This window comes from Rhinoraja longicauda, chromosome 1 (assembly GCF_053455715.1).
Source record: "Rhinoraja longicauda isolate Sanriku21f chromosome 1, sRhiLon1.1, whole genome shotgun sequence".
In the NCBI taxonomy this organism is placed as follows: Eukaryota; Metazoa; Chordata; class Chondrichthyes; order Rajiformes; family Arhynchobatidae; genus Rhinoraja; species Rhinoraja longicauda.
The window spans coordinates 135,851,133-135,866,344 of record NC_135953.1 but is presented as its reverse complement, the minus strand read 5'-3'; the positions used below and the strand labels follow the sequence as shown (position 1 = coordinate 135,866,344).

The window sequence follows — 15,212 nt, the reverse complement described above, 5'->3', positions numbered from 1 at the left end:
CTGACTTTCCCTCCCTCCTCACCCCCCCTTCCTGCTACCTTCCTCCCTCTGGCTTCACAATCCACAACTCGTCATTACCTGTCTCGCTCCTTCTGCTCTTATCTCTGGCCTTCGTGCCAACCATCTGCCTATCAAAACCCTCCTTGTCAATGCCCACCTATTACCTGTCCTGCTTTGCCATGCCGTTCCCCTTTTAAACTTTTTTTCCCCCTTGCAATCAGTCTGAAGGAGGGTCTCAACCCAAAATATCACCTATCCATGTTTTCCAGACATGCTGCCTGGCCTGCTGAGTTGCTCCAGCATTTTGTATCCTTTTGTATATTAACCAACATCGGTAGTTCTTTGTTTTGACATTCCAAGTATTCCTCAAAATGGACCACTGGCATGTAATCAGAAATTATGAGCGAGAATGGAAAATATTACAGCTTACAATATACATTAATGACTTGGATGAAGGGATTAAAAGTACCATTAGCAAATTTGCAGATGATACAAAGCTGGGTGGTAGTGTGAACTGTGAGGAAGATGCTATGAGGTTGCAGGGTGACTTGGACAGGTTGTGTGAGTGGGCGGATGCATGGCAGATACAGTTTAATGTGGATAAGTGTGAGGTTATCCACTTTTGTGCTAAGAATAGGAAGGCAGATTATTATCTGAATGGTGTCAAGTTAGGAAAAGGGGACTACAACGAGATCTGGGTGTCCTAGTGCATCAGTCACTGAACGGAAGCATGCAGGTACTGCAGGCAGTGAAGAAAGCCAATGGAATGTTGGCCTTCATAACAAGAGGAGTTGAGTATAGGAGCAAAGAGGTCCTTCTGCAGTTGTACAGGGTCCTAGCGAGACCGCACCTGGAGTACTGTGTGCAGTTTTGGTCTCCAAATTTGAGGAAGGATATTCTTGCTATTGAGGTCGTGCAGCAAAGGGTTTACTAGGTTAATTCCCGGAATGGTGGGACTGTCATATGTTGAAAGACTGGAGCGACTAGGCTTGTATACACTGGAATTTAGAAGGATGAGAGGGGATCTTATCGAAACATATAAGATTATTAAGGGGTTGGACACGTTAGAGGCAGGAAACATGTTCCCAATGTTGGGGGAGTCCTGAACCAGGGGCCACCGTTTAAGAATAAGGGGTAGGCCATTTAGAATGGAGATGAGGAAAAACCTTTTCAGTCAGAGAGTTGTAAATCTGTGGAATTCTCTGCCTCAGAAGGCAGTGGAGGCCAATCCTCTGAATGCATTCAAGAGAGAGCTATATAGAGCTCTTAAGGATAGCGGAGTCAGGGGGTATGGGGAGAAGGCAGGAACGGGATACTGATTGAGAATGATCAGCCATGATCACATTGAATGGTGGTGCTGGCTTGAAGGGCCGAATGGCCTATTGTCTATTGTCTATATTACATTTTCAGCCAATGCTTCCTCATGCCCACATGAAATACTGGAACAGTCATGAAACAGATATTTGCTTTGACCAAGCAATAACTTGGCTTCTGCAAGAATGACCTGTGGTGGGATTGAACACCTAAGACTGAGATGAGTGTGCTGCCAATTTTGACAGGTTAAATATGTTACATTTTGGCCAATAATTCTTGGTTGCTTTTCAAAGTATTTCTTATTACCTCATTGAAACTTACCGAATAGTAAAAGGACTGGACAGAGTCAATGTCAAGAGGGTGTTTGCACAAGTGGGGCAGTCTAGCAACAGAGGCCACAGACTCAGAATAAAATGACATAGCTTTAGAAAGGAGATTAGAGGAATTTCTTTAGTCAGTCTGTGGAACGTATTGCTACAGATGACAGTGTTAGGCCATGTCAATGGATATTTTGAAGGCGGAGATTGACAGATTCTTTAGTACGGGTGTCAGAGGTTATGGGGCGAAGGCAGGAGAATGGGGTTGAGAGGGAAAGATAGATCAATTGTGATTCAATGGTGGAGCAAACTTGATGGGCCAAATAGCCTTATTCTGCTCCTGGAGCTTATAAACTTATGAACTTCATTGTAACGTTAATGTTTTGGTAGGAGTAATTGATGTTGTATGTAATAGTTACCATAGTGTGCCAACATGCTTGTATTTATTACTTTTGAGTCACATAGTCAAATAGTATGGAAACAGGCCCATTGGCACAGCTCGTCCAGGGCAACCAAGATGACCCATCTACCCACATTTGTCTCATATCCCTCAAAACATTTTCTATCCATCTAAATATATTTTAAATGTCATTATTTTATTTGCCTCAACTATTCCTCAGGCTGCTTGTTTCATGTAATGGACACTGTCCATCTGAAAAGAAAATTGCCCCTCAGCTTCCTATTAAATGTTTCTCCTCTTACCTCAAACCTCCAGTTGCCCCCGAGCTGTTGATTTCCTGATCCTGTTTAAAAAAAAACTCTGTGCATTCACCCCATCCCCCCTCATGATTTTATACACCTCTATTCCAGAACCAGGGGCCACAGTCTTAGAATAAAGAGGAGGCCATTTAAAACTGAGGTGAGAAGGAACTTTTTCACCCAGAGAGTTGTGAATTTGTGGAATTCTCTGCCACAGAGGACAGTGGAGACCAAGTCACTGGATGAATTTAAGAGAGAGTTAGATAGAGCTCTAGGGGCTAGTGGAATCAGGGGATATGGGGAGACGTTGAGCACAGGTTACTGATTGTGGATGATCAGCCATGATGGTATGTTGGCAATCATAGCGAGGGGATTTCAGTATAGGAGCAGGGAGGTTCTGCTGCAGTTGTACAGGGCATTGGTGAGACCACACCTGGAGTATTGCATACAATTTTGGTCTCCTAATCTGAGGAAAGACATTCTTGTCATAGAGGGAGTACAGAGAAGGTTCACCAGATTGATTCCTGGGATGGCAGGACTTTCATATGAAGAAAGACTGGATAGACTCGGCTTGTACTCACTGGAATTTAGAAGATTGAGGGGTGATCTTATAGAAACGTACAAAATTCTTAAGGGGTTGCACAGGCTTGATGCAGGAAGATTGTTCCCGATGTTGGGGAAGTCCAGAACAAGGGGTCACAGTTTAAAGATACGGGGGAAGTCTTTTAGGACCGAGATGAGAAAGTTTTTTTTCACACAGAGAGTGGTGAATCTGTGGAATTCTCTGCCACAGAAGGTAGTTGAGGCCAGTTCATTGGCTATATTTAAGAGGGAGTTAGATGTGGCCCTTGTGGCTAAAGGGATCAGGGGGTATGGAGAGAAGGCAGATACGGGATACTGAGTTGGATGATCAGCCATGATCATATTAAATGGCGGTGCAGGCTCGAAGGGCCGAATGGCCTACTCCTGCACCTATTTTCTATGTTTCTATGTTTCTATGATCACAATGAATGGCCTCCTCCTGCACCTATTTTCTATGTTTCTATTCATCGCCCCTCAGCATCCAGCTCTCCAATGAATGAAGTCCTAGCCTGCTCAACCTTTTCCCTTCGCGCTCAGACCCTCGAGTCCTGGAAGCACCCTGCTAAGTCTTCTCTGCGCTCTTTCCAGCTTGTTGTTCACAGTTTCAGTTTACAAATCCATTGTAGTCGCCCGGGCGGCTGTTACATGGTCGGCCACAGAAATGAATTAGAATTTCCACATCTTCTCACTGTTCATTGTTCTCCGCCTCCATTCATGGATCAAAATTCAACGCCTACAGACAGCAAGCATCTCAATGACTGATAAAGGGCATGCCATTCTGCAAAGAGAATGTTAAACGAGACAGACCCGAGGAGCAGCTGAAGTTCAGACTGAGAGTTTTGGCTTCCCTTCCTTGTATGACACTGCATCTACACTGTTTTTCCCACTATGACAACATTCCATGGCACTTTGTAGCTAAACCGGTCAATGGTGAATGAATTAAAACCTTAAATTAAACTTCCACCCCCCCCCCCCCCACCCCCCGCTATCTTGATCACTATTTGCACTTTTAACTTTCAGCTCACTACTCCGTTTGACATAATTTATTCACAAAATGCTGGAGTAACTCAGCAGGTCAGGCAGCATCTCGGGAGAGAAGGAATGGGTGACGTTTCGAATCGAGACCCTTCTTCAGACTGAAGAAGGGTCTCGACCCGAAACGTCACCCATTCCTTCTCTCCTGAGATGCTGCCTGACCTGCTGAGTTACTCCAGCATTTTGTGAATAAATCGATTTGTACCAGCATCTGCAGTTATTTTCTTATACTATATATATATATTTATATATATATATATATTCCGTTTGACATAACTTGCCCGGACACATCTATTTGACATCTCAAAAGGATTTGCAAGCGATTGCAATGTTTATCACGATTAAAACTGTAGCGGCGATTCCGTGCTTGTCCGTATTACTGCTGAAGCGCCGGACAATATTTCTCAGTTTCTTTCTTTTAAACGAAATCTTCCCTTTCTTTCCAGGACAAAACCAGACTCGACAGGTAGCACACGGACATCTGACCAGATTGTCCTAATGGGACTTCACGATGTTCGTTTACTTAACCTCTTCCCTGCAGCTTAACCTCTGTCACAGCGAACAAATCACCTTAAACACGCGGCGCGAAATTAAAGTCGCCCTCATTTGACAACCGTAGGATTTGCGATTCCGCCTTTGATTGACCAGCGTCGCATAAAACGTTCATGTAAGTACGAAACTCTATACAGGCGCTTTGCAATTTTTTTAATGAAATTCCACCAGCTGCCTTCCACCATATTCCTGTCGCCATAAAGTGATATATTTTGTCTGAACTGTCAAGCGGCCAAACTTGCGGTTTTCACTGTGCATTTCTGTAAGTCAGCGCCTTCCTCTCCTATCGACCGGGAATGGATTGAATTTCCTGGTTCCATCCCGGGGGCTGAATTGACAATTACACTGAAATCTGTTGGGCCTTTCAAAGAATCTGGGTCTACGTTGTCCAACTGTTTTCAGCAAGTCCACTTTAACCTGCCTATTTGAAGGGCAGCGAAAAGACTTCAGCTTAAAACCTGCAGTGAATAGTCCTGATCCGAGATGATTTATTTCATCACCCGTTTGAATAAATTAATTTCTCTAATAATGCACGTCTGATTTTTTATTTTTTTTGCATCGGTGCTTGTTTTTGAACAGCTCACTGCAACGGCGTTGCCCAACGCAGATGATCTTTAAAATCAAGCGATTGCAGTGGCCAAATACAGACTGATGGTCGATATGTATTTTTCACTGCAGCCACTGCGCTCAAACTGGTGAAAGGCGACGTGTGGACAAGGGGGAAGCCCGCTGTGGCGTCGTGGACTTTCTGGACGGGTTTTCATTGGAAAGATGAATAATTTAGACAATAGACAATAGGTGCAGGAGGAGGCCATTCGGCCCTTCGAGCCAGCACCGCCATTCAATGTGATCATGGCTGATCATTCTCAATCAATACCCCGTTCCTGCCTTCCCCCCATACCCCCTGACTCCGCTATCCTTAAGAGCTCTATCCAGCTCTCTCTTGAATGCATTCAGAGAATTGGCCTCCACTGCTTTCCGAGGCAGAGAATTCCACAGATTCACAACGCTCTGACTGAAAAAGTTTTTCCTCATCTCCGTTCTAAATGGCCTACCCCTTATTCTTAAACTGTGGGCCCTGGTTCTGGACTCCCCCAACATTGGGAACATGTTTCCTGCCTCTAACGTGTCCAACCCCTTAATAATCTTATATGTTTCGATAAGATCCTATCTCATCCTTCTAAATTCCAGTGTATACAAGCCTAGTCGCTCCAGTCTTTCAATTTCTATGGTAAATTCGGCAAATTAACTAAAGGGAGGATGGTGATGGGGTACGGCAGGAGCTGACCGCACTGAGAAGGTTTTCTTCACGAGGGACCACCGTGGTTTCAGTGCAGGGAACATTTTCAACTGTCATTTACACTTGGGGCGATAGATAAATAGTGGAAGAGGTCAGTTGGAATATAGGGCAATGGGGAAGTCTGGTGCAAAGGACCAAGGGTGAGAGGGGAAGATTTAATGGGAAGCTGAGGGGTAACTTTTTCGCACAGGTGGGGGGGGGGGGGTGTTTGGATCGGGGCAGTTTTAAAATGCGCATCGCAAATGCAATTTTGTGAAAAAAGCGTTGAGTAGTTTTGATGGATAGGTTATGTAGAAACTGCATGTGCTGGTTTACACAAAATGACACAAAGTGCTGGAGTAACTCAGCGGGTCAGGTAGCATTTCCAGAGAAGATGGATAGGCGACGTTTCCGATCTGGACTGAAGATGTCTGACATATAAATAAAGAAGGGATCCGACCCGCAAGGTCACCTCCCCTTGTTCTCCAGAGATGCTGTTTGACCCGCTGAGTTACTCCAGTACTTTTTGCCCTTTTCATTATGATCATCAGTGATAGGAGTCTACTCCGCCATTCAATCATGGCTGATCTATTTCCCTCCTAACCCCAATCTCCCGCCTTCTCCGATGCAAAAAACCATCAGACGTGCATTATCAGAGAAAGTAATTTATTTAAACCGGTGATTAAATGAATCATCTCGGATCAGGAGCAAAAATACTCACTGCAGGTTTTAAGCTGAAGTCTTTTCCCTGCCCTCCAAATAGGCAGGTTAAAGTGGACTTACTGAAAACAGTTGGACAACAGGTATGAGGACGTAGACCCAGATTCTTTGAAAGGCCCAACAGATTTTCATTAAGATCATCAGTGATAGGAGCAGAATTAGGCCATTCGCCTCTTAAAGTCTACTCCGCCATTCAATCATGGCTGATCTATCTTCCTCCTAAACCCAATCCCCCGCCTTCTCGCCTTAACCGCCAGAGGTCATATCATATTTATACCACTTTTTTCCCCAACGCTTTTGAAGGGATGCCAGGTGAAATATTCTGACCCCTCAAAGTGAAAACAGACCCGAAAGTGCTTTGGTAGTGTCTGAAAATTGAATCATGAGGGCAGCTTTACAATTGATCCATCTCGATGTGCGAGCTTAGGTTTTTTTTTCTCGCGAATTGTAAGTAAAGGGGTATGTATACTTGTTTTCAATATCACTCTTCCCTCCATATTCTTGACTGTACAGTGGCGCAACGGGTAGAGCTGCTGCCCCAATGCATCAGAGATGCAGGGTTCGACTCAGACCTCGGGTGCTGGCCGTGCGAGTTTGCACGTCCTCCCTGTGACCGCGTGGGTTACCTCCGGATGCCCCGGTTTCCTCCCACATCCCAAAAGGCGTAAAGGTTTGAAGGTCAATGGACCTCTGTAAACTCGCTCCGACTGTGTAGGTAGTGGATAAGAAAGTGGGAACTCGTGTCAGCAGTAGCTCCACTCAACAGCCAAAAGTCTGCAGGCTTTTTTTTCCACTGGTACTTTATTTTTCCATGTTTAAGTTATAATATTTTATTTTTAATTGTCTGCTGTATATATCGTGTTTTACCCTTTTGCGAGCAAAGCACCAAGGCAAATTCCTTGTATGTGTACATACTTGGCTAATAATTTTCTTATTCACGATTCATTAAATTGTCGGCATTGACTTGGTGATCCGAAGTGCCTGTTTCCATGCTGTATCTCAAAACTCTAAACGAAACTATAACTTTACTGTAAGAAGTAAAGGGAATACAGTACTTTGAAACATAGAAACATAGAAAATAGGTGCAGGAGTAGGCCATTCGGCCCTTCGAACCTGCACCGCCATTCAATATGATCATGGCTGATCATCCAGCTCAGTAACCTGTACCTGCCTTCTCTCCAAACACCCTGATCCCTTGGGCCACAAGGGCCACATCTAACTCCCTCTTAAATATAGCCAATGAACTGGCCTCAACTACCCTCTGTGGCAGAGAATTCCACAGACTCACCACTCTCTGTGTGAAGAAATGTTTTCTCATTTCGGTCCTAAAAGACTTTCCCCTTATCCTTAAGCTGTGATCCCTGGTTCTGGACTTCCCCAACATCGGGAACAATCTTCCCGCATCTAGCCTCTCCAACCCCTTAAGAATTTTATATGTTTCTATAAGATCCCCCCTCAGTCTTCTAAATTCCAGCGAGTATAAGCCTAGTCTATCCAGTCTTTCTTCATATGAAAGTCCTGCCATCCCAGGGATCAATCTGGTGAACCTTCTCTGTACTCCCTCTAAGGCTAGAATGTCTTTCCTCAGATTAGGAGACCAAAACTGCAGTAAGAAGTAAAATAATATACTCTGTCGTAAGAAGCAAAGGGGGGTACAGTACTTCAGCTGGACTGAATTGTTTTTTTAACACGGCTATTATATATATTATTATATATTTGTATGTGATAAGTTATATAATTCTAGGTTAAGATAACGAGTGGCTTGGAAAGGAACTCGAGATGCATTTGCTGCCCCTTCCCCTCCGAATGACAGGCTTAGAAAATGTTTTCGAGAACTCTCCATTAGTTTTTGCGATGCTTCAGCGGCTGAGGAAAGGAATGAATATTTGACATGTTTTTTCCCCCCTAGATGAGAGCTGCTTTTGCGACATTCTGGAGCTACCAGTAAATATTTTAGTCCTGACAGGAAAAGACTTTTAGAAGTCTAGATGGAGGAGACTCACTGTGATGGATGTTTCTTTTGTTTGGTGTTAGTTTATGATTGTATGTGTTATTGCATATTTTTATTGCTTATTCTTATTGGTCTTATTGTTGAACTGCGGGTCATTTTTCATTTCACTGCACATTTATATGTATGTGACAAATAAATTGACTATTGACTATTGACAGACAATGCAACCCCCCCCTCCTCGATTCGATCCACAGGGATCCCTGGAATGGTCTTGCAGTCAAGGTTATACGTGGCCAGTCTTGTTGGATTTTGGACGGGGCATCTCTTTATTATGTCTTCTCTTGTTTCAGTAGCACGTTGGTGTAACTGGTGGGGTTCTAAAGTTATAGGCTAGAGAAAGGTTAAGTGTCAACCAGATTGCGGTGGTGCGGTGTAAGATATAGACCAGACCAGATTAACTATAGGTAGATTTATTCACAAAATGCTGGAGTAACTCAGCAGGTCAGGCAGCATCTCGGGAGAGAAGGAATGGGTGACGTTTCGGGTCGAGACCCTTCTTCAGACTGATTTTCAGACTACTATAGGTAGTGCGTACGAAGGATCTGCAGAGGCAGGTTATACACCGAAGATAGACACAACATGCTGGAGTAACTCAGCGGGATAAGCAGCATTTCTAGAGAGAAGGAATGGGTGACATTTCGGGTCGAGGCCCTTCTTCACAGTTCTCAGACACCTCCTCCTACTTATCCTTGGACCACGCTGGAATTTGGAAGATTGAGGGGGGATCTTATAGAAACTTACAAAATTCTTAAGGGGTTGGACAGGCTAGATGCAGGAAGATTGTTCCCGATGTTGGGGAAGTCCAGAACAAGGGGTCACAGTTTAAGGATAAGGGGGAAGTCTTTTAGGACCGAGATGAGAAAGTTTTTTTTCACACGGAGAGTGGTGAATTTGTGGAATTCTCTGCCACAGAAGGTAGTTGAGGCCAGTTCATTGGCTATATTTAAGAGGGAGTTAGATGTGGCCCTTGTGGCTAAAGGGATCAGGGGGTATGGAGAGAAGGCAGGTACGGGATACTGAGTTGGATGATCAGCCGTGATCATATTGAATGGCGGTGCATGCTCGAAGGGCCGAATGGCCTACTCCTGCACCTATTTTCTATGTTTCTATGACCCCCACAGATGAACACCAGGCCATAATCTCACAGACCATCTCTGATTTTATCCTGGTGGACCCATTGTTTCTGCCTTCTCCTGTCCCACTGAATTAATTTCCACATACCTCGACTCCATCCTACCCCCCCCCCCCCCCCGTTCAATCCCTCCCGACCTATGTCCAAGATACTTCACATTCCCTGTCTTTCGTCTCTATTAATGACTTCTGTTTTCCAGGCCCTGGTTCCCTCGTCTTTGAAAACAGTCTGAAGAAGGGTCTCGACCCGAAACGTCACCAATTCTTTCTCGCCAGAGATGCTGTCTGTCTCGCTGAGTTACGCCAACATTTTGGATCTACCACCTGATAACAACAATATTCGTTTCCCCAAGACACATTTTGATGCTCATAGCCGCGCAGTTGCCTCTATTACCGAAGCCGGCACCGAAGCCGGCACCGAATCCAGATTTATTTCATTGCTGCAGTGCCGGGATTTGAACTCCTGCCTCTAGACGTCCAATAACACAACCACTATTCAACCGTGCCCACTGACTCTACACAGGTGATCAGTGCCGGAAGAACGTTTGACTCAATTAACGTATGTTTTAATCCCTCACATCTTCGATCTGACGACGGATTATCTTTCCCGCTATAACGTTTGTGCCTCTAAATTTGACCCTAATAGGAAGCCTTCGGTATTTTGAACGTACAGCTGCAAAAGCGCATCGCAGTAAAAATTCATAAAAATATACACGTCGAAAAGAAAAAAAATGGTAGGTTGGATAACAGATTTGTACAATTAAGATACATGTATATCGTTTTAGTTTCTGATCGTGGGCGTAACTTAAATGTGTCTCATGATTTCGGAAATATTTGAAAGGAGGACGTACATGTATCCAAAAACAAACTTATATTTAGAATAAAGGGGCCAAGTGTCGTCATTAGAATATGATCATGTGTGACTTTACAAATAAATATGTATGTATTTTGTATCCCAGTGCTGGACAGATAATGCTAGTTACTCGGAAGAAGTTGAGATTATTTCGAAACGCAAACGTTTCAATGAAATTCACAGATCCTTTTTCTGTTGTGCCTCGCGGACTGAGCCGCCAAATTACCACTGGCAATATAACCAGGCTATTGCATTTGATGGAAAAATGTGAACTGGCATATTTACCGATCTGCTTTCCATGTCGTTTTATTTTTTCATATTTGTCGTTTAATAATGCCAATTTCGCGTTTAAGTGAAACTATTCAATGGCTCAAAAATTATTCCAATTATTTAATTATATTAAGCATATTTTAATGGAACCGCAGAATTAAGCTGGAATTCAAAAAACTACCGTGAATGTGTGTGTGTGTGTGTGTGTGTGTATATATATAGTATATACTGTATGTGTGTGTGCGTGTGTGTGTGTGTGTGTGTGTGTGTGTGTGTGTATATATATATATAGTATATACTGTATGTGTGTGTGTATATATATAGTATATACTGTGTGTGTGTGTGTGTGTGTGTGTGTGTGTGTGTGTGTGTGTGTGTGTGTGTGTGTGTGTTTGTGTGTGTATGTGGCGCTTTCCGTTTTAGTGCTTCGTGTAAAATGAAATAGAACGGGAACCGGAAATTGAAACATTGCATTATAAGTGTTCATAGATAGACACAAAAAGCTGGAGTAACTCAGCGGGACAGGCAGCATCTCTGGAGAGGACTGTCCCGCTGAGTTACTCCAGCTTTTTGTGTCTATCTTCGGTTTGAACCAGCATCTGCAGTTCCTTCCTACACATTCTAATTGTCCAACTTGATTTGCAAACAATTAACTAACATGGAGCAACGTGATTGAGATTCTTCATTTTGAAACATAGGTGTTACACACCGCCGTTCGCCAGTTTTAAAATTTCCGGAAGAACTTACATGTCTCTTATGTTTTTACAGTTCTCGGCGTGTTTGACTTTTATAGCTGCACGGATCTGTATAACTATTGCTACGATGCCCATCTATCGCATAGTTACCAGCGATCAATATTTTACTTCAGTCGCGGTTCAAAACTCAAAGCACTTGGTTGAAAATTCGATAGGAATGACGACCTTATGTCGAGTTAAACCAATTTTCTTTGTAGTGTGAAACCGAGCAGCCTCTGTTGAGAATGTTTGTTCATTTTACATTATTGAAAACAAGCAATGAAAAACAATTCGTGTCTTGAATGATGAGTTTTATAAAACCTGCATCATTCTAAACAATAATTAGTATGGTTTATTTGATACAGCAGGAAAATATTGGAGGATTGCTTGCTTCACTGTAAAATAAAAGGAACTCAGACTAAAAATAGTTATTTTTTATTACCACCATCTGGTAAATATTTCGATTGAGCGAAAGAACAAAATTCAAAATTCAAGACGTATTTCTTCCCTGCGACCAATCCATATCGTTTAAGAAGGCAGAACATTCTGCATGAAAAGATTAGCGCGATAATATACAAATGGAACAAACGTGAACATTTAAAACGATGTGTTTAGCTTCATTTTTTAATCGTTAGAATCAAACCCTAGTCAAAACTAATCGCATCTATCATTTAAAATGAACTTGCTTAACATAAATATTTAACTGTCCTCAGATGCATATTCGTCCAAAAGTGATATAGGTTTGCAGTTTTTCTCTCGTATTGTGTAGTTGCTTCTGAAATATAGTCGTCTTTACATCCGATTTATTGGAATTGACAATTAACCGGATTTTGCGTGTTCGGTTCTCAGATGCATGTGTGAGCACGTATATATTTTTTTTAAACAATCGCGTGAGAGAGGAGAGGGCAAGTTAGGTGCACGGTGAATGGAAAATGACTTGGAGCAACATTGCCCCCAAGGTTAATGCAATTCACTGTTACTCGTTATTACATTAGACGTGCTTCTGTTATTGAAACAGGTTCACGTGTCCTCTCTGTTCATTGCCTTTACAAGAGGTTTTGTGGGGTTATCAAAACGCTGTGGTGTATGCTTGAATATCATTCTCATACATTATGGCTTTTTAAAGAATAAAAATAATGCAAATGCAAATGTTATTTGATTCATTTCCAAGTGTGGATTTCATTGTCTTAGTGAAGTATAAGAAAATAACTGCAGATGCTGGTACAAATCGAAGGTATTTATTCACAAAATGCTGGAGTAACTCATCAGGTCAGGCAGCATCTCAGGAGAGAAGGAATGGGTGACGTTTCGGATCGAGACCCTTCTTCAGACCAGCATTTTGTGAATAAATACCTTCATTGTCTTAGTGATATTTGTTTCGAAAGTTATTTTACGTATTGATTTTATTAAAGGATTTTGATAGCTTGCTTCAGCATCATCTAAGAACAATACTTGTTTTAAAAACGGGATTTAAAACTTAGTATAAAACTAAAATAATCTTATCATATCATAAAGTACATCTTATCATCAATTAATCCTATATTAAGTAATGTATGATGATGACACAAATGTTTTACACTTTACTTAAGGTAACACATAATGGTATATTTAAAACATGTACGTGTTTATATGGGCACTAATCTTACAAGAGTGGATTTCTGGAATCACAACTGAACGACCCCGTTCATCTCAGTCAATGAATTTGCTCAAATTTGGAACGAAACACGTTGATATTTTAATAGACAATGGCATTCTCGATTGCTCTTTCTACTCATGTCCCAATTATCTTTCACTGATTGGATTACAGGAACTACATTACAGGCGTGATTAAACACGGTAATTGTCGTTTAGTAAAAAAACAAGAACAATATTCTTTCCAACGGACCAACAGCATGGGACAAAGATAGACACAAAAAGCTGGAGTAACTCAGCGGGATGGGAAGCATCTCCGGAGAGAAGGAATGGGTGACCCTTGGGTCTCGACCCGAAACGTCACCCATTCCTTCTCTTCGCCTGTCCCGCTGAGTTACTCCAGCTTTTTGTGTCTGCCTTTGGTTTAAGCCAGCGTCTGCAGTTCCTTCTTACACAATACGATGGGACAATTCTGTTTTTGATACGTACCTTCTGCCAATAACTCTGAGGAATAACAAAGCAATAGTTGTAGGTGTCGAATAAAATAGGCACATTTCTTAAAATCGGAAGCCGCGGATGTTCCAATTCAAATGTACTCAATGTTTTCCTTTAATTACAGAAACATAATGATGATGGATGAACAGCTGGGCATTCACGGTCACTTTGACTTATACTAGGCCAACGTTTGCCACTAACTGGGCGGCAAATGTGAACAATTGAGCAGCACATGGGCGCAGTGGTTGAGTTGCTGCCTTACAGCGCCAGAGATTCGGGTTTGATCCTGCCTACGGGTGCTATTGATACCGAATTTGTACGTTCTTCCTGTGACCGCGTGGGTCCTCTCCGGGTGCTCCGGTTTGCTCCAACCTTCCAAAGATATGCAGGGTTGTAGGTTAATTGGATTTTGTAAAATGTCCGTAACGTGAAGGACAGAACTAGTGCGGGTGATCGCAGATAGGCGCGGCCTCGGTGGACCGAAGAGCCTGTTTCCACGCTCTATTTCAAAACTAAGCTCGCTGAACTGATGCATTCATGTGTGTTAGGAGTGCAATTTAATAAAAACAAAACCTGGCTGAGAATGTTCGGTGTCATTTGACCTTCAACTGCGTTCCACCATTGGTGTGGGTACTTCGGACGAATGCATTGAATTAAGATAGAGCTTTTTGAGCAAAATAAACATGTTTCATAAGTGAACCGATAAATAAAATATCCACTGCAGTCAGCTGATGAAATGTCTTGAATTTCGGACGCGGCCAAGCGTCAATAAAGACATAGCGAGACACCCTGTTTTGTTATTTTAAACTCAAATTCGGGTGGGTTAAATAACGCGTGTTGCATTTCCCTTCAGAACATACTTTACGAGCTGTGCAGTATTTAATGCGTTGCCAGCACTGTGAAAGATTTTATTTATGGAACCGCCTCTTAAATGTTCCATTAATCGAACTGCTTATTTTTTTAAAAACATGACGAAGAAAACCGCAGCACGTAAAGCAAGGCACATCGTGCCTAACATTGGTATAGCCGACGGTGAAATGATTGCTGATTGCATCAGGTCCCTATAGAATTTCGCAAATACAAATGCAGGAAATGAATTGCACGCAGTGGGGTGGGGGGGAGCTGAATTTCTCTTAATTATTGCTCCCGATTTAATAGACAATAGACAATCGGTGCAGGAGGATGCCATTCGGCCCTTCGAGCTAGCACCACCATTCAATGTGATCATGGCTGATCATTCTCAATCAGTACCCCGTTCCTGCCTTCTCCCCATACCCCCTGACCCCGCTATCCTTAAGAGCTCTATCTAGCTCTCTCTTGAATGCATTCAGAGAATTGGCCTCCACTGCCTTCTGAGGCAGAGAATTCCACAGATTTACAACTCTCTGACTGAAAAGGTTTTTCCTCATCTCCGTTCTAAATGGCCTACCCCTTATTCTTAAACTGTGGCCCCTGGTTCTGCACTCCCCCAACATTGGGAACATGTTTCCTGCCTCTGACGTGTCCAACCCCTTAATAATCTTATGTTTCCCCTCTCATCCTTCTCATCCTTTTGCCCGGTATCTCACGTTATATTTCAATTACAAAT

The 15,212-nt window shown here is 42.7% G+C and overlaps 1 long non-coding RNA gene across 3 annotated transcripts in view; it reads left to right on the top strand.

Moving 5' to 3' along the window:
* LOC144600857 (uncharacterized) overlaps positions 1–14,187 on the top strand; it is a 77,989-nt gene extending 63,802 nt beyond the window's left edge. For 2 of the 3 annotated variants that reach the window (XR_013548189.1, XR_013548192.1), the window contains exons 4-5: positions 4,394–4,614; positions 9,841–10,480. This is a non-coding gene — a long non-coding RNA (uncharacterized LOC144600857). Of the gene's footprint in view, positions 1–4,393; positions 4,615–9,840; positions 10,481–13,748 lie in introns of those variants that run through there. The other variant, XR_013548191.1, reaches the window with a different exon arrangement.
* The last annotated feature ends 1,025 nt before the right edge of the window (positions 14,188–15,212 follow it).